The sequence below is a fragment of the Lepidochelys kempii genome, chromosome 9, assembly GCF_965140285.1.
Source record: "Lepidochelys kempii isolate rLepKem1 chromosome 9, rLepKem1.hap1, whole genome shotgun sequence".
NCBI classification, from domain to species: Eukaryota; Metazoa; Chordata; order Testudines; family Cheloniidae; genus Lepidochelys; species Lepidochelys kempii.
In genome coordinates, this window is record NC_136388.1 from 86,768,625 (window position 1) to 86,791,352 (window position 22,728).

Genomic DNA, 22,728 nt, shown 5'->3' on the forward strand with positions numbered 1-22,728 from the left:
GTGTCCTGTCACTTTTTAATATTTTTATAACTAACTATAAATACTATTTTATAAGGAAAGGTATTCACAATTGAACACTTCCTCAGAGAACCCATTTTCCTCAAACAGCACTTTCAAAGAAGAGAGAATTATTCTGGGTTTTAAATTTTGTTTTGACCATATTCTCCTCTTTTTTAATTTACAGTTGACCTCCCAGAAGCGAGTCTGTCTTTTAATAAGAAACTTCCCTTTTTAAAATAAAATTCAGTATCCTTGTTGGACAGAGCATCAAGGAGTGGAACCTTTAGGGTCAACTTTTCTAAAGAGCTCTAGGCAAAATTAAGTGCTCAGCAGCTATAATTGGGGCCTCATTTTCAAAAGGCTCAGCAACTAATAGCTTCAATTGTGACACAGAGGGCTGAATTTACCAGCGAGTTTCTGGGTTACAGACAGGCAGCTCCTGCTGTTTATGTGCTGCACAACCAATAAGGCACCCCCACCTGCATAAACAGGAGTCTCCACAATACAAAACTGAGCCAAATAATCTTACTATATCTGAAGGGGATGGGGGCTCCTGGCTCTGACTCCCAAAGTCCTTTCAGTATAGTCCCACATTGCCTAACCCCAGAAGGGGTAGAAGATAGCAATACCAACCATGTAACAGCTTGCCTTGGGCCTTATGGAACATATCCTACCGGGTCAGTATACCAGAGTCTGCTGTCTCCTTGTAGGTGGACGGGAACTGGTGAATGACCTTCTTGGTAGCAGTAGAGCTACTAGCCGCTCTCTCCCAGAGCTCCCCAGCAACGTCTGGAACTTTCTGCTTTTAAGCCTTTATTCCACCCTTAACATAATTGATAGGGCTGGAGAGGCAGGGTCAGGCTTGTTGACAGCAACTCTTTAACCTCTTTGTCACCAGTGTGGTGTTTATATGTCCTATCACACCAACATCCTGGCTTCTTATTTTGGTACCTTGACTGGACTTTTAACGGCCCAGTTGGCGGTGCTGCCCGGAGTCGCCAGCATCCCTTTTCGACCAGTTGTTCCGGTCAAAAACCAGACACCTGGTCACGCGAACTATGTTATAACTTTTATCTTTTTAAGCCTTATATGACTGTGATTTCTGCGAGAGTCATACAACACATAAGATTCTTGAAGCCATTCAGTCTTAAATACATGGTGAGAAGGGGACTTAAGTTTTAAAAATAGAGGATAAGTTCAAAATTAGAAGCAATTAATGTACTTGCTCTAATTAATGTCACTTGCATCACAGCCATCAATGTTGTTAAATCTGTGGAAACACCCTATTTTATGCTCTTAGAATGAGTTTAGATTGATTGGGTGCATTCTGTTCATAACTAAGGAGACATCAGTATAGACGCTTAACTTTGTTCAACAGAGAGACACAGTTTCAGCTCGGGTGACCAGTAGGTGAAATCTCGACACAGTATGGGAGGTAATAGGCGCCTATATAAGAAAAAGCCCCCAATTTCGGGACTGTCCCTGTAAAATCAGGACAGATGGTCACACTAGTTTCAGCCAATGTTAATGTTGCTACATTTAAAATAATATTTTCAGTACAGATTAGCTGGACACAGTTTACTTTAGAACCTTACATTATTGGAATGCTGGTAGTGTATTTAATTCTGTCTATCTTGCCATTACTAAATGATCAACAGTTAATATCTTAATTCAAGCAATAAATACATGCCTACTTCTCATTTTAAAAATACATCAACCACATACAGCATTAGAATACTGCTTTCAGCAAATATAGAACCAGACTCTGGCATTTTTTTTCAGGGCTAGTCATCCTCTTAAGGGTCGGTCTCCATTGCAGCTGGGGGAACCAGCTGCAAAAGTGTGTATGTATCTGTGGGGGTCAGGTGGGCTGATGCAGCATATTCTGTAGCCCATACCACATCCTCACTTCTATTTTTACCAAGCTAGCTAGAGAGCAGCTATCATGGGTACATCTACAATAGCTGCTGTTCATCTCTTGGCTACAATGTACATATATTTGATGGAAAGCCTGGTAGTTAGACTTGAGCAGAGTTGCAGTGGTGCAAGAGGAGATTGGGAAGGGAAGAGTGTCTGAGAGGAACACAAATACCTCTTTGGTTCCTCTGGGGCATACAGAGGGTGCAAAAGCTGCAACATCCTAAAGGGTGAGTTGATTTGAAGAAATTGCAGAATTGGTACCTGAATGAAGACTTTAGAACTTAGCCCATATCTACTTATAATCTTTCATTACTGAAAGAACCAGCACTGACTGCAATGATGGGCACCATAATTATTCTGAATCCCTCATTTCACAGACAGTAGGTGAGAAAGGTTGTGATCCTATATCTTTTTATTCTTATAGGATGTATTCATATTGTTATGCACATGGATTGCCATTCAGTTCAGGTTATTTATTCATCTGCATGGTAAACATGTCACTGGACAAGTCAATTCAGATTACTTTTATAATGACGACTTCATCAGTCATTAACATCGGGAACTGTCTGTGGAAATACACATTTTGTTAATAAAGCTGCTTTTACTCAAAATCAACCCTGGTGTCCTGCTTTGAGGTAGCAGCGCTGATTGCGTCCCCTATGCAGACTACCCTGATCTTTGCTTTTTACCTTGTGGTTTTGTGCACAACACTCCTCACCTGTGCTTTGCAGGATCAAGTCCAATATGTTTCATCACACAGCAAGCAACATAACGAGGTGCTGGAAGCAAGATCATGTGAATGGTAGTAATGTTTTCATTGTCCATTGTCCGGATTCCATTACTATTTTTTTCTCTGCTTGTCACATTTCTATAGAAATGGACTAATTCGCTATTTGCCTTTGAATTTACTCTTAAGGCACCTGATACAAAAACAGTGAAGTGTGTTTAGGCTCTTTGAAACATCTAGGTTACTGGGGATACTCAGAGTCTTAAACACAAGGATTAGACTAGTCACTCTCCTAATAACTTTACATCATCTTATTTGAAAAGTCATGGTCATACGAGTGACTACAGGAAGGGAAGGATGCCACAAAAAGATAATTTGTATTAATCTGCCAACCTAGATTTGAACTAGAATTTATCAATGGTGGTGAAAGGTGCAGTTCAGTGCAGTCTTATATATTGTGTCGAGGAACACATGCAGAAGAGAGATGAACAAGTGCCAAAATGGGTACAAACCAGTACTTTAGGGTGGAGCTGCTTAGCCAGGTTGTCCTGTCACCAGGCCGCTCTCTGTCAGATACATTCTTCTGCAGCTCTGCCTCTCATAGAGGATGATGTGGCTTGAAACAGCCAGTCCACAAAGGGCAGGTTTTTTCAGGTAAGTCTGCTCACCTTGTCATATGAACGAGTGAGGAGATGGTGCCTTAAAAAACTTAAGTGGGAGAAATACACACTGTGCAATGTATGTGACCACTTTTATTGTAACCCAAATGAAATAAATCACATTTTTTCCAATTAAAATGCAAATAATGTTGATAGAACCTCATCATATACTGATGTCAGAGGAAGTAAGACTTCTAAGTTCTCACTATTTGAAATTGTCTAAGTCAATAAAAACTGTTCATCCATGAAGGATTTGAGTGTTAACACGGTTTTATGTGAGGCATAAAGACAACCTTGCTTAACATTTTATTTAAATAAAATACTCTTTATGTGAAAATAAGCAATACTGTTTGTGATTTCCTTGCAGCTACTTTAAAACAAAATGATTGCTTCTCCTCTGAGATGGAGTTTTTCAAACACTAATGTTAATTGCTAATCCCTCCAAACTGGGAATAATTTTAAATTTCATAAAGCACTTTCCCCACAAATACAAGAAATTTCATTTGAATGACAGGGAGGAAATGGAAAAGAGATTAACAGAGACTCTTATCACTGTAAAAAGAAAGGCTATTCTCGAATCCCACTTATCCTTTCCTTTGCTAAGCTTTCATCATTGGTCCATAGCTGAGCCTTTGTTTGCAATTATAGCATATTTAAAAAAGTTTAAAGTGAGGAGACCTTCTTCACTGGTGTGTAATTACATATTTAGGGATACTGTGTTCTTTCTTTCTTTCTTTATAACTCCTTAATGTAAACATAATAGAGGGATAGCCTACAAAGGAAGAAAGTGATGTTTAAGGAGGTCTCAGTGGGAGTCTTAAAAAATGATGTTTTGGCTGGGGAGTCCTTTTCAGATTACAAATGTAAGAACCAGCATTTTAAATTCTAACAACTGATTCTGGGTTACTGCATAGCTGAATCATTGGCACGAAAGCCAGGTTGTTTCGAGCTTCAAGTAGCTCTGTGAGCAAAAGGAGACTAGAGGATGCATAAACCTCTGAGTGGCATTATTTAGAATTAAAAAACATGAGATACCCCATGTGGCAAATTTTAATCAAGTGCAGAAGATTAATAACAAGATTTTAAGAAATATGATAAAACTGTGTGCATAAAAAGGTGAAGTTAATGGGGAAACTTGTTCAGAGATGCCCTATTTATCTATCTTGGATACCATTGCAATGAGATATCTATTATAAAAGATTCCAAAGGGCATTATATAATGTGCTCATGGTAGAATTCAGTCAGCTCTGAGATGGCACATAGGAGTTTTATAAAGATCTGCACCTACTGAAGTCTTTGGGAAGTTTGTCATTGACTGTAATGAGAAGAGAACCAGGCTCCCAGTTCACAGATAATGAAATAAATGAGGCATATCTTTCATAAAAGGCAATGTTATGCAATTCCTACAAACCACTTAACTGTTGTGATGTCATCTTAATCTTGGAATTTTGTCCTTTGGAGTCTAATACAGTGCCATCCAAGTATTGCTTCCATTACACAAGCATTGTTCTTTCAGATAATCTTCCACCTTATTCACTGAAGAATCGTTATTCAAATAGGATGTTTCCTCTAAAAGGTGAGGAATAGTGGGAACAAGCACCTAACCTCAGTGCCCTTCCTTATAGTAAAGATGTGCCTGTCACAATAACCACAATTCAGCAGATCCTGCAGAATCCGAGGTATTTATATTAGGGTGGGTGCATTTATAATATTTCTAATCAGATTGGAACTTTCTTAAATCCAGGCTGTGCAAAATCTAATAGCAGAGTGAGGATTTTTTCATTCCTTTAAAAAAAAGGATGCAGGCAATAAAGTGAAGACTCTCTAAGATTAAAATTAATCCAGCATCTTATTACCATATTTATGTATTTTCCACCAAATCTTTGGTTCATTTTAAATATTATGATTTTTTTGTAGATTAAATTGCTTTACAATGTTAAGAGCAGTGCTGAATAAGCTTTGAAATAACTCTTGCTAAATTGATAAGTTCAGGGTCTCTAGTGAAGCTCTCCAAGTTTTACTGGCTTACACCTGATTTGCTCTAATAAGGGTTATGGGAAAAGAAAAACTATTGAAACTTCCATTTAGAGATGCCTGGCAACAGACAGGTAGAAAAGACTTCGAATTACTATTTTTCATTACTGAGAGCCCCCTTAGGACTAAACTGGAAAGAATTCTGTCTGCCCCAGATAAGAGTCTCCCAGCATTTAATGTGCCAATCAGTTGCGCTCAGCAGCCTAGAATCATCATATTGCAGCTATTGAATACTTCCAGACCATATGCTCAGAAGGATAGGGAATGTGATATGTGTCACACTTTCAAAGAAGGATGATGAAGAGTATTAATATGCTGATGAAGAAGAAAAAATAGAGTGAAATCTGGGGGATCCTAATATACCTGTGTTATAAAGCCTGACAGATATGCTGCACCAGCTATGCCACTTCATATACATTGACATGTTTGAGTTAGCATAAGAGCCGTCTCATACTAAATTTCTCAGATCCTCTCTTTCTCTTCACCTGTCCTTTATACTATCCTGTAATTGCTTTTTTTATGAAATAAAGAGTTAAATCGGACTCAAAATACCTGCAAGGAAGCCTGTAACAACATCCACTGGGTATCCTAGAAATGTGATTGCATGCGTTCTGTATCTAACTAACTACCTTGAAAACAACTGCCTAGGGTTGAACCAGGTATTGCCTCATTACCATTTGCTGCCACAGCTATAGCTTGAAGAAGGAAAACAAAAGGAGATGAGAGAGAAAAAAGTGAGAAGAAAAACAATATTTTTCTTGCTATGTCATGCATCTTCAGTTTCAAAATTTCCTCCTTTATGAAACGAAATGCAATTAGCATGTGTCATGATGAGCAGATAAATGAACAGTACCTCACAACCAGTTATACATATCTAGAACACACACAATATACTTCATATTGCATCTGATCCCTAGTAGCCAGACTTTCTGGGGTCTATTCTCAGAATTATTGTGCAGATAGAAATTTAGGGGCAAAGAAAAACCTGGTATAAGCAGCTAAAACTGCATTGATTTCTGCTTACACCAGATCTAAATTGGACTCAGTTTTCAAGTCTTCTTCCTCGTTCATCTTCAGCCTCATTCTGAATTGTAAATTAGAGGAAGAGAAGCATCCTGTGGGAAGACTTTCAGATTAATGGTTTAAAGCAACAAAAGAAAATGTTTGGCAGTGGCCTGCACAAATGAGATCCTTGGAATTGAATAAGCACTTTGATGACAAAATGAATTCTGGGGAAGTCAAGGAATATTTTTTGTCAGAGCTGGCCACAGCTGACACTTTACATTATATCCATGTAATTAGTGTTCTCTTCTGATACCAGTAGACTTTCATTCTGGAAATATTTGTCTATTAATCCTGTTATAAACACACTGTGTTTGCCCGGATTGTGATGCCTACAAGATTGTGCAACACACTGTTCTAGATATTGTGCTCACATCAAAACCACAGGCTCAAACAGCCCTCAAGCCCTGAGGTTTTCAAATTCTGGATATAGATCTGAATTTTGCAATTTGTGCCCATCTCTAGTTTGTTCTGTTAACAAAAGACTCAGATTAACCATATGCTTATTTGCTCTCAGAAAAATTATGGGATCATTCATATTTGCTGCTGCTAACGCTATTAATTTTGGTTTATTAGTATTCATTTATTTAATTTGTACTTTGGTTTATTCCAAACTGAGATTGTTCAATAGTTGGTCATTTCACTTTGCATTATGTGAGTATTCTTTGGTCTCAGTCTGTACTGGGTAGCTCTCCCCAAGTTACACTTTAGTTTCAGGTTTGAATGAAACTAAAATTGCAGCCTGAAGCTCATTAAGTATTACCAGAACCTCCTAGCTGTACATCAAGACTGTACAAAACTATAGATTTTATATGAAAGTGCAAACATATACTCTGAGATAGGATTCAGTCAAAATAGTGTTCAGCTTCACACAAAAGATTTGGGATTTTTAGGGAGTATTTTGACTGTATTGGTCTGAACGTCAGGTTTGTATCACAGGATTGCCAACCCCAAATGTGCAAAAATCATGAGTCAGGCTCACCACAAATCATGAGATTGGTTTTAAAATCATGAGATTATGTAAAATAATAGATAAGGTGGTCTTCTTATTTGCCTTCTGTTTTTTTGAGCCTTTAGGGTGCACTGGGGTCACATTTTGAAGCTTTCTGCACAGTCACAGGACTAGAAACTTAATTTTTCTTAAGAATGAAGGCTGAAATCATCACATATCCACTTGACTCCAGGAGCTGGGGCTTTAAGGAAAACAATAGTTAGCATGAGACTCATGACAAAACCGTGAGAGTTGGCAACACTGGACCAGTCAAAACCTGGAACCAGTCAAGTTTTATGGATTTTTTTTGGATTTCATCCACAGTATTTCATAGAGGTCTATTCCAGACAAGTATGCCCCTTCTGCTTCTTTAGACGTATAATACAATTATTAGACTGTCCCACGTTATTTTCAGTGATCACGATTGCAATGTTATTGGTTAAACCAGATTAATGCTTCTGTAGTATTTTTGCAAAAGAGAAGCACAATGACTTCAGATAAACATATCCTGTTGCAAGAGGGCATGACACTAGCAAGATGACTGAGGAAATAACTTGACTCTTCCACCTCAGATTTTCTTACATGGCCTCAGCATTTGTTTATAAGAATGTTTATCCAGTGACCTGTTTGCATAGGGTATTTTCAGTTAAGTATTTTCAATTAAGTCTGGGGCTGATACAGAGATCAAATAATACCACCAACATAAAGTCTTCCCTTTCAAACGGTATACTTATTTTCTTGCCTGACGACAGTTTAGGAAACGTGGTTTTTTTTCTTTGTGTTTCTTCCCCACTGTTTCCTTTTCTTTCAGATTAAATTCATGATTTTCAAGCATTGAACATGTATGAAAAATAGCAGCATGGGGTTTAACCTTGCACCCCTTCTACTAACTTAGAAAATTACCATTTCCAAAGGATGGACAATATGAGATGGACATTACTAATTGTTGTGAGATTCATGTAGGTTTGGATGAGGGAATCATCTGAATTTCTTGATGTGTACTTTGCAACGTCATCCACAAGCTGTTTTTTTCACCAGATGGTTCTTAGGCATGTAAAATGTGTAGTTCCAAAGAGTCAGTTCCTTCTCCTCCAAGCATGTTTGTTGTTCTCACTGTAATTGGCTCAGGATTTTACTGTTTTACCACTGGATTGAGCCTGTTGAGTACAGCGCTGCACTGCTGTGGTGTGAAGCTAATGCTCTTCATGAAGCTCCTCGATGGGGGAGCATCCCTACTAGTACACCTCTTCATGGTATGCACCCTGCTTCTTCCTGAAAACTGGCCTCACTCTGTGGGCTTGTCCAGTGAGATCCAACCCCCATCCCCCTTTGGAGCTTTGGGTAGCCCTGGAAGAAGAGAGAGAAGTGTATGCACTCCCCTGGATGCTGGGACTTCAGTGCTGCCTGGCTCTTGTGCCTACATAAGAGCCAAGCAGAATCTAGCCCTTGGCAAGAACGCACAGTGTGAGTTTTGTTTCATTCTTCTGTAATTAGTTCTTTAGGAAGGCATTATGCAAACCGCAAACTGTGACTTGTGAGCACAGCTTCAGTCCTTTAATGCACATGGGTTGACACCATTTCCTGGAACAATGTTAAGGGCATTGAATTCCAGTCCTGAACAATGTAAAAGCAATTCATGCTGCTACTGGAAATGGCAAACATTCACGTCTTGGCTGGATTCATACTGTAATAAAAGATTTATAGTTTTGTGGGGGAAAAAACAGTTTTTATCCTTTTTGAGCTAGCTAAAAAAATACCTATCTCCAGATTTCATAGTTCTGGGCGAAAAGAAAATACAACAGTTGTCCCTCCCAGATCCTTTGAAAAACATTTATTTATATAAAATTCATTATGCTGCAAGCAGTACCATTGATTGCTCTTATGTGACCTGTAGTTCAGGTCACAGTTCAGGTCACTACAGTTTCTAATTCTCTTCTCTTAGAGAGAGAAGGTGGGTGAGGTAATACTGTTTAATGGGCCAACTGCTGTTGGTGAGAAAGACAAGCTTTCGAGTATACATAGAGCTCTTCTTCAGGATTGGGAACTTACTCAGAGAGTCACAGCTAAATACAAGATAGAACAGATTGTTTACCATAAGTAGATTCCTATGTGACCTTGAACTTAAGTCAAACTTGGCTACATCGAGTTAGGCACCTAATTACTTATTTAGACATCCAAACACAGTAAATAGCCTGGTTTCCAAATGTGCCTAACCACACACATTCACCAGCTTCAGCTCTAGGACACTGCACCAGCTTTTCCCCTTTCAAGTACATAAAAATGTTAAATAAATGATAAACAATTACAATAATTCAGTTATGCCCTCAACTGGAGGGAATCTGAGGGTCATCCCATTAGCCACCCAGAAACTTGAAGGACTTAAAGAGGACTTAAGAGAACCTGAGCTCTTTGTAGGAAAACTACCCTAGAATATTGTGAAGGAGCCTCCCAGAGTGATCTTATTTCGTTGTGTGTTTGTTTGGTTTTTTTAAAATTGACCATTTGATCACTGCTCCACAATTCTGTGGTGTTGTAAATGTGACACCTTGCAGTTTTTTATTTTTTGTGTTCATTTGTTACTCTTCTGCTCAGAGCTTCATAACGGGGTATGCCACGCTGTCTGGAGTAGCTCACAACTGAGTGCCAATCTCGGGTCAGGCTGTTAGAAAACAGGGCAGATACCCCAAACTGGTGGTAGATTCTATAATTAGATTTCACCAAGCCAGTAACAAATGTGTATTCCTGGATTACTATAGTATTCTTACCATGGAGTCACAGTCTCCTTAGGCTCTCCTGTTCATCTTGCAGTCCAGACAAACTAGACTTAATGATAAAAGGATATTAAAACCAAAAAAATCACACCACATCAGGTAACTCCCAATCCCAAAGGAAAGGTCACTTATCCCAGGCCAATGGATACTCTCAATCTTACACCAAAAACAACATTAGCAGCCAATTTATTTAGTAAACTAACTAAAGGTGTATTAGCTAAGAAAAAGAACTGAGAGTTATTGAGAGTTTAAAGCAGGTAAAATACATTAACAGGTGAGTCCAAGTTTGTAAGTCCAAAGTAAAAGCAGAGATGTAGTGGTCTGCTAGTTTTCCATAAATCTCTCAAGGTTACCTAAAATAACTTTGGGGATCTCTGTCTTGTATCTGAAACACTCCCTGAAAGTGTCCAAACAGCTCAGAGATACAGGATCATTCCCTGGATCCATTCTTATAGCTGTCTTCCCCAGAAAGCATTCTGGCAAGTGTTTCCAACACATCAATGGCTTTTCCTCTGTTGACTAAATGCAGAGTGGGTCTGTGGATTTCCCCCCGTCAATCACAATGACCAATGCTTTGAAGTTCGCATGCTTCTTCATTGACAGTTCCAAGGCTCCAATCTCATTTAATGAGCAATCCAAGTACAGAAATATACACAATGCATTTAGTTACAGCAATCCAAACAATCTTTCATTAGTTTTCATGAAGATTATACATCAGGTACATTCACATCTTAGTACTAACACACTTTCACCTAGGGTTATCTAATTATAGGATATACATAATGTATGTAATAGTAAACAACCAGTTATAGGCAAGAGAAGACAATAACATTAACATTTCTTTGATAGCCACACATAAGTTAATTGTCCTATACCTCCTAGCCCACTTATCATTTTTGATATTCACACAAAAATGACTTGGCTTATGGCTTTGATTTTAGCTGGCAACCTGCTAGATAGCATCACAGGGTGAATTAGTGTTCAAAGATTATAAATGTCAAATAAAGATCAGTAGTAGCACTAAATGTGATCTAAGATTTCCTCCAAGCCCCAACCAAAAAGTAACTTGAATCCACTTTTCAGTTCTGCATAGTTCTCATTTATGTTCAATGACCTGCAAGAGGCAAATGAGATGCTTTATTTTTCTGCCCAGGCACTCTGCCCACCACTTATGGCTCAAGTAGTTTGGGCAATGGAGGGTTTAGCATCAGGGAATACCTTTCTATGGAAGTCAAGACTAGGACCCATTGTTAGTCTTTCCTGCTTTCTTTAAGTCACTTACCTAAGTGTGAGACAAGCAAGTGTTTGTGATGTCAAGTGAAATGATTAAATAAGTCACTTTCAACTCTGCAAAACAGCCGTTTTAATTGTGAATGCTATTCCAGTATTGGGGAGGGTGGTGCACAGACACACATAGGGAACAGGGTATATACATTGCACACAGATCCAGTCTTTCTTTTTAGGACACTGGTAAGTATTTGGGTGGCTGGAATAGACCCTGAACAAAGAGAAAACAATTTAAAAAAATACATATAGAATCAGCTTGCAAAGCATGGACTTACTGGGACAATGGGCTGTATCTTAGGGTTTGTCTACACAGCAATTAAGCGTGCAGCAAGCCTTGATGTGACATATACCACGCAGTAGGCTGCTGTGCACTGACTGGCCACATGGACTGTGCTACCATGCAATAAAAGTTCCATAGTGCACTTTTACGTATCAGAAGGGTAGCCATGTTAGTCTGGATCTGTAAAAGCGGCAAAGAGTCCTGTGGCACCTTGTAGACTAACAGACGTATTGGAGCATAAGCTTTCGTGGGTGAATACCCACTTCGTATGCATCCAACGAAGTGGGTATTCACCCATGAAAGCTTATAATCCAATACGTCTCTTAGGCTACAAGGTGTCACAGGACTCTTTGCCGCTTTTACATATCAGTACATCAAAGCACACTACAGAACTTTTAGTGTGCTCTAGCAGGCTCCACATACTGAGTTAGTGCATGGCAAGCTAGTGTCCTGTAAGCTCGCAATCTGGCTTGCCATGCACTAACTTGCCATGTAGACAAGCCCTTAGTCTGAACTGAGTATTATGAGTCCAATTTTAGTTATTTTAAAAATCCCATAAACATTCTGTACCCTACACTAACATTAACACAGATAAATTCATTTGATATTTGTGGTTGTTTTGATGAGTTTCCTTTCAGAAGTTAGTTATATTAAGATCTAGATTGCTGGTGTTATCTTCTTCTCTATTCCACATGACAGTATCTGAGCACCTTCCAGTAGTGCAGTAGGCAATGTCAATTACATCTGTCAAATGTGTGTTCTCTCATCCTCTCCCCGGGGGGAGAAATGTGTGCAATGGAGTGCAATTTTTTGTTTATAACTTGTATACACATGTTGCTATATGTTTATGTTAGAGAAAGCAAAATCAAAGAAGTGTGCCTTGCACTTGGACTGGAAGGTGGTGAGGTTTGTAATGATCCTTAGCACCTGGTCTCCCGTTCAATTCCACAGTCTTGGGCTGCCCCCTGAGAAAACTCTGTCTTCTCCACAAATGAGCTTCACTCTTATTCTAGAAAGTTCTTCTGTGCCAGAGGAGCCAAGCTGTGAACCATGGTTTTCATCCCAGAGTTTTAGTCCATCTTTTAGATCTGGGCCTAGGTCATGGAACACATTGAAGATAAGGACAAAGATGTTGCACTTGACTCTCTATTCTATGGAAATCCAGTAGAGAGAGTGGTGGACAGGTTTGATGTAACCACAGTAGCCAGGGTTGCTGAAGATATCTGCTGCAGTGTTCTGTACCACTTGGAGTTTCCTAAGGGTTGACTGCTTCATTCCCAGGTACACTGCATTGCTATAGTCCACCCAAGAGTTGAAAAAGGCATGAATAACTGAGGCAGGGTCATCATTTGCTGGGATGGGATGGAGTCCTATCTCCTAGCCACCTGGAGGTTCTGTAAAACGTTACTCGTGATGATATGTGAGAGTTCAGTGCCTGTGAGGAATCCAAGAGTATTCCAAAACCACAGACTGAATTGACCAAAAATGGGTGGGTACTGTCAACCAAAGGAGACTGCACTGTGGATGCAAACTCTTCCAAATGCTTTCCTCTGTTTACCACCCTAATCTCTGCCTTGCTTGGGTTCAGCTTCAGCCAGTTCCTCATCCATGAGCTGAACTTGTTGAAGAACTGGGCTGTCTTGGTGATAGTGATGTCATATGTGATGAAGCACAGACAGAGCTATGTGTTATCTACTTATTGCTGGTACTCAATCCCAGGTCATCTGACCAGTTCATCTAGTGGCTACATGTATATGTGGAATAGTTTTTCTTTCCTAATATAGTCTGTGTTGTAATGTGTTTATTTAATATAATAGTACAATGCCCACTTTGGTATGTGCCCATTAGTAAGGCTAAGATTTAGTTACGGGTATTTTTGGTAAGTCATGGACAGATCACAGGCAATAAATAAAAATTCATGGCCACTGACCTGTCCATGACTTTTACCAAAAATACCCCTGACTAAATCTCTACTTCTGGGGTCCCACTGCTCTGGAGGGCTCCTGCTGGAGGGGACCCTGCTCCAGTGCTGGGGGTTGACTGCCCCCAGCTGCTGCTCCCAGGGACAGCCTCTGGGTGCCCCTGGGGCCGCTTCTCCAGCTGCCTGGGGACAGCTGCTGCTTGGGCAGCCCCCAGGACACCTTTAGGACCACTGCTCGGGTGCTTCCTGGAGTCAGCCACTGTTCCGGTGGCCCCAGAGCCAGCTGCCCAGGGCCACCGAAGCAGCAGCCGGCGCAGCTGGCCTCAGGGCAACCACCAAGACCACTGCTCAGGCGCTCCCCAGGGCCACCCCCAGGACCACTGCTTGTGGAGTCTCCAAGACCAGCCATACCGGCTGCTGATTGGATGGTCCCTGGAGCCAGCTGCTGAGCAATGGCCAGTGTGGCTGGCCATGGGGGCGCCCAAGCAGCTGGTCCTAAAGTCCGCCACACCAGCAACCGCAGAAGTCATGGAGATCATAGAAACTCACAGAATCCATGACTTCTGTGACCTCCATGAAAGAATTGCAGCCTTACCCATTAGGAATTGATTTGCTTTTGAGAACAACATCACAACAACGTTAGAGCCAGCCAACTGTAACTTTACATTCAAAGGTACATGTAAAATAAGTATTATTTTTTCTTTTACATGTTTGGGAAGGGGTATTCTAAGAACTTGAGTAATTACAAAGTCATGTTTGCAAAAAGAAAAGGAGTACTTGTGGCACCTTAGAGACTAACCAATTTATTTGAGCATAAGCTTTCGAAAGCTTATGCTCAAATAAATTGGTTAGTCTCTAAGGTGCCACAAGTACTCCTTTTCTTTTTGCGAATACAGACTAACACGGCTGTTACTCTGAAAAAAGTCATGTTTGGATTTCCTTGGGCTTAGGTGTAGTGATCTTGCAAACTCACATCTGCAAATAGTATTTGATTTGTTCTATCTTTTAACAAAATCTGCAGAACCCAATACCCATTATTTCATGGCCCTATCCTACAGTCCTTATTTCAGTTGGAGTTTTGATTGGCTGAAGAATACAGGATCTGGCCTTAAGTCAAAGAGTTATTACCAAATCTATCAGCTGTACTGCGAGTTACAAATTAGTCAAAGCATGTATTTGCTCTGTAATTTCATGCAGCTCATGTAAATATCATGCGATAATATAATATATTAGTAGAGACATAGAGCTACTGTGTGTGTGTGTGTGTGTGTGTGTGTGTGTGTGTGTGTGTGTGTGTGTGTGAAAAAGTATTAATGGTTTAGTTAACCCTTGCCAAAGATTGTCCTACTATATACTGAGGTAACAGCAGTTATATGCAAGTTCAATGCAGAGCTCTGGGAAGAGAGATTTAGGAAGGAACATCATAAGCACTTCTATTAACAGCTTCCATTGTAAAATGACGTTAACATCTAAGGAGTATTTTCTCATTCTACTGCGCAGGGATTTATGTGCCTAATTCCTATTAACCCATCAATCCTTACTCATTGAGATAAAAATATACCCCTCTGTATGGATTATTATATTAAGCCATATTACATACAGCTTAGATTTATTTTATGAATATGTTGAATTCAAAAGTCAGCATTTAGTTTCCAGATAATGATACATGTCTCGCATCAGATATATAGGCATTGCTGAACTAAGTTGAAGGGGTAACACTCTGATAATCATCCATTTTTATTTTAATAGTTTCTTTTAAGTCATTCACAATTCTTTTTCAAGTATGGGGGGGTGAAAGGAAGGAAAATGGAAAGGCTGTAAAGAGTGGAATTAGACATTAGCAAGCAGATTAGGCCATTGAAATTCAGATGACCTGGTGCAACAAGAAATGCTTATATACTGTATCTGCCCACATAACTCTGGAATTTTCCATCTGAAGATGTACCTAAGGGTAGGTCTGCACTTTGAGCTGGTGGTGTGATTCCCAGCCTGAGGAGACATACCCATGCTAGCTCTTATTGAGCTAGTGTACTAAAAACAGAATGTAGCCCCAGCCGTGTGAGTGGCAGGAGGGGCTAGCTGCCCTGAGTACATACCCAGCAGCTTTGATAGGCATGTGTTCAGGGCTGTTAGCTCCTCATGCTGCTATGACTACATTCTATTTTTAGCACACTAGCTCAATGAGAAGGAAAGCAAGTATGTGTCTCCTCAAGCTGGGAATCTCCTGGCTCAAAGAAGAGACCCACTCTAACTCTTTGATGAAGACAGACCATAAAACTATTCTTGCAGGCTTTCTGGTCTGTGAGCAGCATAATTAGAAGTGATTACTGGACCACAAAGGCTTTGCAGTTTGGGTTCAGGTTGCTGGAGTACCCAAATGCTAATTCCTTCTCCAAACTGTCTGAATTGGCTGAATCTGCAAAATCAGGCCCTCTAGCTGCAAAGAGAAGCACAAGGTGGGTGCAGGGATCTACTCATGTGATCCCTTTGCATGAGTGGGGCCTTTGATTGAAATTGTTGTTGAAAATAGGCTTTATGATGAATTTTCGTGAAGTCCTTATTTCTTTTAAACCAGAAATACCATGGAAAGAAATACTCTTACAGTATTTCAGCCATTCTAGTTTGGTTCTTAAGATTAATAATTGTAGAGGTGCTTAGAAATGTAAAACAATGTGAGGGAAGGAGAGTGGAGTTAATGTTACATTTTAGAACATGAAAGGGTTTGATTAGATTCTAGAAATGGGCTAATATGTTGGAAGAAGTGGATTCTGATATATTCTCAGTATTGTTTAACTATTTCTAATAATTATCGTGTGGGAAGTTGTCTTCCCTTGTAAAGTAGTTTGCCTTTTGTGTGTCATTGTTTTTGCAAGCATGTGGAATCTAATTTGATTGACACATTTAAGCACATTATTGATGCATATTTAATTTCAACATCTCTTTGTTACCATTCATCCAGGAAAAAAGAAATTGTGCAGTGACCCAAATGTGATTGAATCAAAACATTCTATATAAACTGTTGAAGGTGCTAGTTAAAAGTACTATTATTATAATTTACTAAGATGGTTTCCTATATAAATCTCAAATCTTTCACCTGCCATCAGGTGGAAGAAAGCTGCAACAGTGTAACATGTGGAAAGGAGAAATTAGATTGAAGGATTACACCTGTGGCTTTCCACTTGGTTATTCTCCATAAATTTGTACTTCTGTAACATTCTGCAGTGATAATTCTTTGTAGAGATACATGACAAAGGTAGCCTATCTGTATTTTTTTCTTATCTTATGTGGTAAATGCCTTTTTCCCCCCTGGTAAATGTTTTTTTCCCCCCAGTAGGGATACAAAAAAACCATTAGGCTTGTGTGATGGAGGCTGATGCAGTGACTTTAAAGTCCAAATCTGGGACAAGGTTCATAGATTTATTGTCTGGATTTGCCACTGACTACAAAGCTGATATCAAGTGGTAAGTGGGGCAAAAATTTCCAGTCATAGAAATGCATTGCTATTTGGTCAATGGAGATGAGAGGGGAAATGTCATAATTCCAACCACTTTTCAAGCTTTAAAAAGTTGAAAAACTGCTGTTCTCAAGATGTTGAATATTTAAAAGTACCAAAAAATCATCCTAATCACTTATCTAATTTTCTTCCTCCCTTTTAATTTGGTTATTTATTCATTTCATTTATAACGTTAATGCACAGATAAGCTACGTGAGTTTACACTGCACCACTTGCATTTTTTTTTTGCCCAAAGTAAGGGAGAGAAGCAACAGAGACAGATGTGTGTTTTGGTCTGAATACTCTGTGTGTCTGCCCCATGCAACTCAGCTAGGAGGTTCCAGAACCATACAGAAATAAGTTGTGGTATTTAATGGATATACTCAGCTCAACCTGAGTCTGTATAGGACTTTTTCAGGTCAGGCCCAATCACCTTCAGAGAGCTGAGCCAATCAGAGTGTGCATAGGGGGACAGTGGTATAAATATAAGATAAGAGTGAAAGAGAGCCCTGTGGACTCATTCAATGGCTGATCCATGCAGCACTGGGAGATGGGTCTATTTTGAGGTGTGGGTCCCAAAACTTCAACCACTTTGGATACAGGTGAGCATTAGTCCAGCTTTATTTATTAGGGAAGCCATCCATTAGCATAATGTTTGGTCAACTGTGGTGTGTTTTATGGACCTAGAAGGAAAGCTGAGATGGGAGTATTTGTTACTCAGAGACTGCAGAGCCTGAGGAATTTGTTTAGCTGTTAGCAAACTGCTTTAAACTGGGATTTTTTTCTCAGTTGAAAAGAGAATGGGGAAGAGTTCAGGGAGGTGAGGGAATTAATTTCTTACCTGACTTGGCTGGGTTTATGGGGAAAAGATACTGCTATGTAGTATTAGAGCCTTAGGGCTTGTCTACCCGGAGCAGCATTGTGTACTATGGGGATGTAATTTCTAAAATACGCTATAACCATACCCTGTAGTGTGTATTGCTGCTCCATGTATACATGTCCTTAGAAATCCAGGGAAATAATATTTTATGTACTGATACCAAAACCTTTACCACTTTGGATACAACCTACAGATTTCTGTTTCATCTGCAAGTGAGAACTAGTCAACTACTAGTCAAAGGGCTACAATGATGCTAAGTGTGCAGATCCCCTGTTTGTTGCTGACAGGGTTCTAATGTATTTGGAAAAGAACTGAACTGCTGCCTTCCTTCTCAAGCTCAGAAGGGTCCATGTGACACATGCTACGTAGTATGGACACAGAAAGACTGAGAAATCATCCATGAAAGTAGATCAGAGATACACACATGTATGTGTGCACGACAGTATAGAAGTGTAAATGTTCTGGTGGAAAACTTTCATTACAAAATTTAAATATGTAACAGCAACAAAGGGGGGGAGTCTGTATGAGGAACACCAATTACTGTCTAATAGCTTTTGTGTAACTGTTATTTATAGTATTCCCAAAACAATTGATGTTATTTTCTGCATGCACAAAATGTTGTTTTATGGAGGGCTGCACTACACTGGGAATTTAAACCAGCATAGCTACACCTCTTGGGGTGTGAAACAGCAACACTGCTGAGAAATGTAGTTATGCCAAACTAACATGCTGTAAGGGTCTGTGGCCTAGAACCTGAGGTTTCAGACCCTAGGATGATTGATTTTCCCCACTGTGCCACCATGCAAAGCTGTGGCCAGGGAGCACTGTGGAGAGTAGATGCTGCAGGAAGTAACAGCCAAGGGAGTCAACATCAGGGCCAGATTAACTCTACTGTAGGCCTGGGGCTATTAGATTTTTGTAATTTAAAATAAAATTATCACAATTATGGCATTGAGGTTATTAAAACTATACTAAACTTATCTTTTAATTAACATAAAGCCATTCTGTGGTTACATTTCAGTCTTAAAACTTGTAGAATATAGTTAAGGTAATTCAAAATAGCCTACTTCTTACCTTAGAACAGCTGTTATATTCGTGTTTCTGGGAGGGAGTTTGGGTGCAGGAGGGGGCTCCAGGCTGGGGCAGAGAGTTGGGGTGCAGGTGAGGGTGCGGGCTCTGGGAGGGAGTTTGGGTGCAGGAGAGGATTCTGACCTGGGACAGGGGTTGGAGCGCAGGAGCGGGTGCTAGGTGCAGGCTCTGGCCGGGAGGCGCTTACCACAGGTGGCTCCCGGCTGGCGGCGCAGCAGGGTTCTCCTGGAGATGGCTGGCTGCTGGCACATCTCTGCGTGCCTCTAGGGGGAGGGGGACAACATGTCTCCGTGCACTGACCGCACCCGCAAGCACCACCTCTGCAGCTCCCATTTGCCAGGTGGGGACGGTGCTGGGGGTGGGGTCAGCGCGCGGAGCTGCCTCCCCCACCCAGGGGCTACAGAGATGTGCTAGCAGCCAGCCACTTCTGGGAGCGGCGTGGGGCCACGGGATGCAGGCCACCTGCCTGAGTCCTGCTGCACCGCTGGACTTTTAGCGGCCCAGAGATTGCGATCGACTGGTAGAGGCTCCAGGATCAACCAGTCGATCGTGATCAACAGGTTGGTGACCACTGAATTATATATAATTATGGATTTATTTTTGTGTGGGCCCCCTTAGCCTGAGGCTGTAGCCCCTAAAGCCCCTGCATTAATCTGGCGCTGGCCAGAGTGACATTACCCTGCAGCCTTCTGACTGGCAAAGCACACTATTTAACTCAGGGATTGCCCAAGGAAATTGTCTGGGTAACCTCACAGACTTTGGCCTGCTGTGACTCCAGATCCTGGCCTGACTCTGACTCTTGCCTCCTGACTCTAGCCTGGTACTGTCTCTAATCTGTGATCTCTGACTCTAGCCTTACTCTGACCCTGATTCCAGCCTGGTACTACCTCTGGTCTGATTCCAGCCTGGTACTGTCCAGTTTCTGACTCTGGCTTGACTCTGACTCCGACTCCAACTCTTGCTTACTCAACCTAGCTCTTGCGATACTGCTGACTCCTGCTCAGTGACAACTGTCCTTGACATGCAGACCCCAGCCCAGCTGTGACTGCTAGGCCAGACCGCCTACGCCCCAGTCCCTTACACATGCAGTGTAGATTGTCGTTGGTCACTTCTGTTGACCTAGCTACCACCTCTCGGGGAGATAGATGACCCACACTGCCCCCTATCGGCATCAGTAATGCCTACACTGAAGTGCTACAGTTGCAGTTTAAGTGTACGCATACCCTAAGAAACTATATATTACTCTCTGTTTCAAACTGACTGGGGCTATTGATGCCTACTTGTCAAGGGTTTACATACAATAACCCTGACATTTCACTCGGTGTAATGCTTTCTGAAAAGTCCCAAAAAGACAGCTCTTCGGCGTGTGCTTCAGCAAAGGGTTGAGCTGAGGTGCAGGAAGAAGGTGTGACGGGTTGGACCCAGACATGCCAAACCCACGAAAAAAATGCAGAAATTGGGCTTGTTTTTGGCTTAATTGGCTTGTGAGTTGCTTGTTGGCTAGTTTTTGGCTTGTAGCTTGTTGCAGCTTGTTCTTTTTTTTTTATCAGCTCCTGGCAAGCGGGGGGAATGGGGGGCAAGCAGCAAGAAGGAGCAAGGTGGGGGAGAGAGTCGGAGTGCACAGCGGGCCCATCACAGTCCCAGACTGCACGCCAGGAGGATCTAGTCACATAGAGTGTTGGGATTCTGGGGGATTGGCTTGTTTTCACCTTGTTTTGAAATGGGATTAGCTTGATTTTGGGGCTTATTGTGAAAGTCGGGGTGCGTGAAAGTTGGCAACTGGGGTGTACCCCTTGGGAAGCCACCTGATGTGCTGAGATACCACTGAGTCTATCTGTTCTGCCAGCATGGGCCCCCTTTAACTTGTCTTGCTGAGCCAAGCTATTAAAGCCTCCTATAATACACATGCACACAGGCAGGGCCACACCCAGCTGTAGATCAGCTCTGGGAAGACCCATCTTGTTCCAGCACTCAGATGGCCACCTCCCTTGGAGTGCAGACCCAAAGATATATTATGAAATTCACCTCCTCCCTCAATGTGGAGAGGGGTGTGCACACTCCTTGTTCCCTCCAGACCCAAGTTAGAAATTACAGAAACTGGATTATATTCTAGACAAAATAAATTTTGTTAAGTAAAAGAGGCTGATTTTAAGTGGCAAAAGGGGTAGCAAACAGAACAAAGCTGATCCCTAAGCAGATGAAATCAAACATGCAAACTAAGATAGTTTCACTAAAGAAATTGGTTACAAATAGTATTTCTCACCCTAGATATCGTTGCAGGCAGGTTGCAAAGTTTCTGTGGTTCAGCGTTCCAGTTATATTCCTTTTCAGACTGGATCCCGTCTCAGTCTGGACTCTTCCCCTGCCTTCCCTTCTAGTGGCTTTTGCAGTCTTTCTTCTTGGGCAGACAGATCATGGACAGGAGGAGTCCCCTTTGCCTTCATCCCCACCCTTAAATAGGATTTACATAAAGCAGGAATCCTTTGTTTCCCAAATTTGACACCCCCCCCTTCCCTTCAGTGGAAAGGTACAAGAAGTTACAGGAAACATTTAGTATCAGGTCACAAAGACCACCTGACCTCGTAGTGTCACAGATACGTCCCCGGACACCTCCCAGGAGGGAGAGAGATTAGTATCTTCATGTTTTGCTGTTCCTTCCTGATGGCTCATCAAATTTGATGGCCTGTCTTCTAGTGGGTGTCTTCCCAATACACACCCAGTTGTAATTGTTACATAGTCCGTATTTCTAACTTCAGATACAGAAAGGATACAGGCATACAAATTGGATAATTGCATTCAGTAAATCATAACCTTTCCAATGATATCTCACATGAGCCATCTTGCGTAAAGTAGATCTCAGTTATGTCATATTCATATAGTAAGCCTATTTTCATAAAGAATATGGAATGACCCCTCATAGAAGGGAAGTGTAATAGAGTTATGCATAATTGAGACAGCCTACCACTACCCATTACACATGCACATCCTGCTGGATAAGATGTCTTTTTCTCTCATGAGATTTTGAAAGTATTTCCATCTACTAATATTCACATTTCACCACAACTTTACTATATTATACTCCAAGCTTTCTGAATGAATCTTTTCTATAGGATCAAGCAGTCTCAACGCTAAAAAGACTAAGGGTCAGATCCTGCTCCCAGCAACTTCAATAGGAACAGTCAGGCCTGGGAAATGTCTTTTGGCAGGCTAACTTTTTCTTTTGTGTAGTATAATGGCATGTTGGAGATTTAGGGTGCCCTACATCTACAATGTGTATGTAGTAGAGATACACATATATATCTACTACATACATATATAGCTTCTGGGAATGTAATGAAGAAGCTGAACAAGTGCTTCTACCTCAGCTTCATTCCCATTGTGTACTCGGTCTTGCCCTAGGCACTGTTGCATTCTAAACTTGTGATACTACTTATAATTATGCTGAGAAAATTTTCCTCCCAATACCCAAAGTTTCAGTGTGTTTAAAGCCAAAGCATTTAAGCCATCAAAATAAACAGATATACAAAACTCAGAGAGACATAGTGGGTAAGATAATATCTTTTATTGGACCAACTTCTGTTGATGAGAGAAACAAGTTTATACAGAGCTTGAAA

The 22,728-nt window shown here is 40.9% G+C and overlaps 1 protein-coding gene across 10 annotated transcripts in view; it reads left to right on the plus strand.

Annotated features, from left to right (window-relative positions):
* TENM1 (teneurin transmembrane protein 1) overlaps positions 1 to 22,728 on the plus strand; it is a 1,397,628-nt gene that overhangs the window by 407,482 nt on the left and 967,418 nt on the right. The window contains exon 1 of one of the 10 annotated variants that reach the window (XM_078854255.1): positions 17,000 to 17,113. The exons of the other annotated variants lie outside the window; for them this stretch is intronic. The gene's annotated coding sequence lies outside the window, so the exon portion shown is untranslated. Of the gene's footprint in view, positions 1 to 16,999; positions 17,114 to 22,728 lie in introns of those variants that run through there. 10 annotated transcript variants of the gene reach the window in all.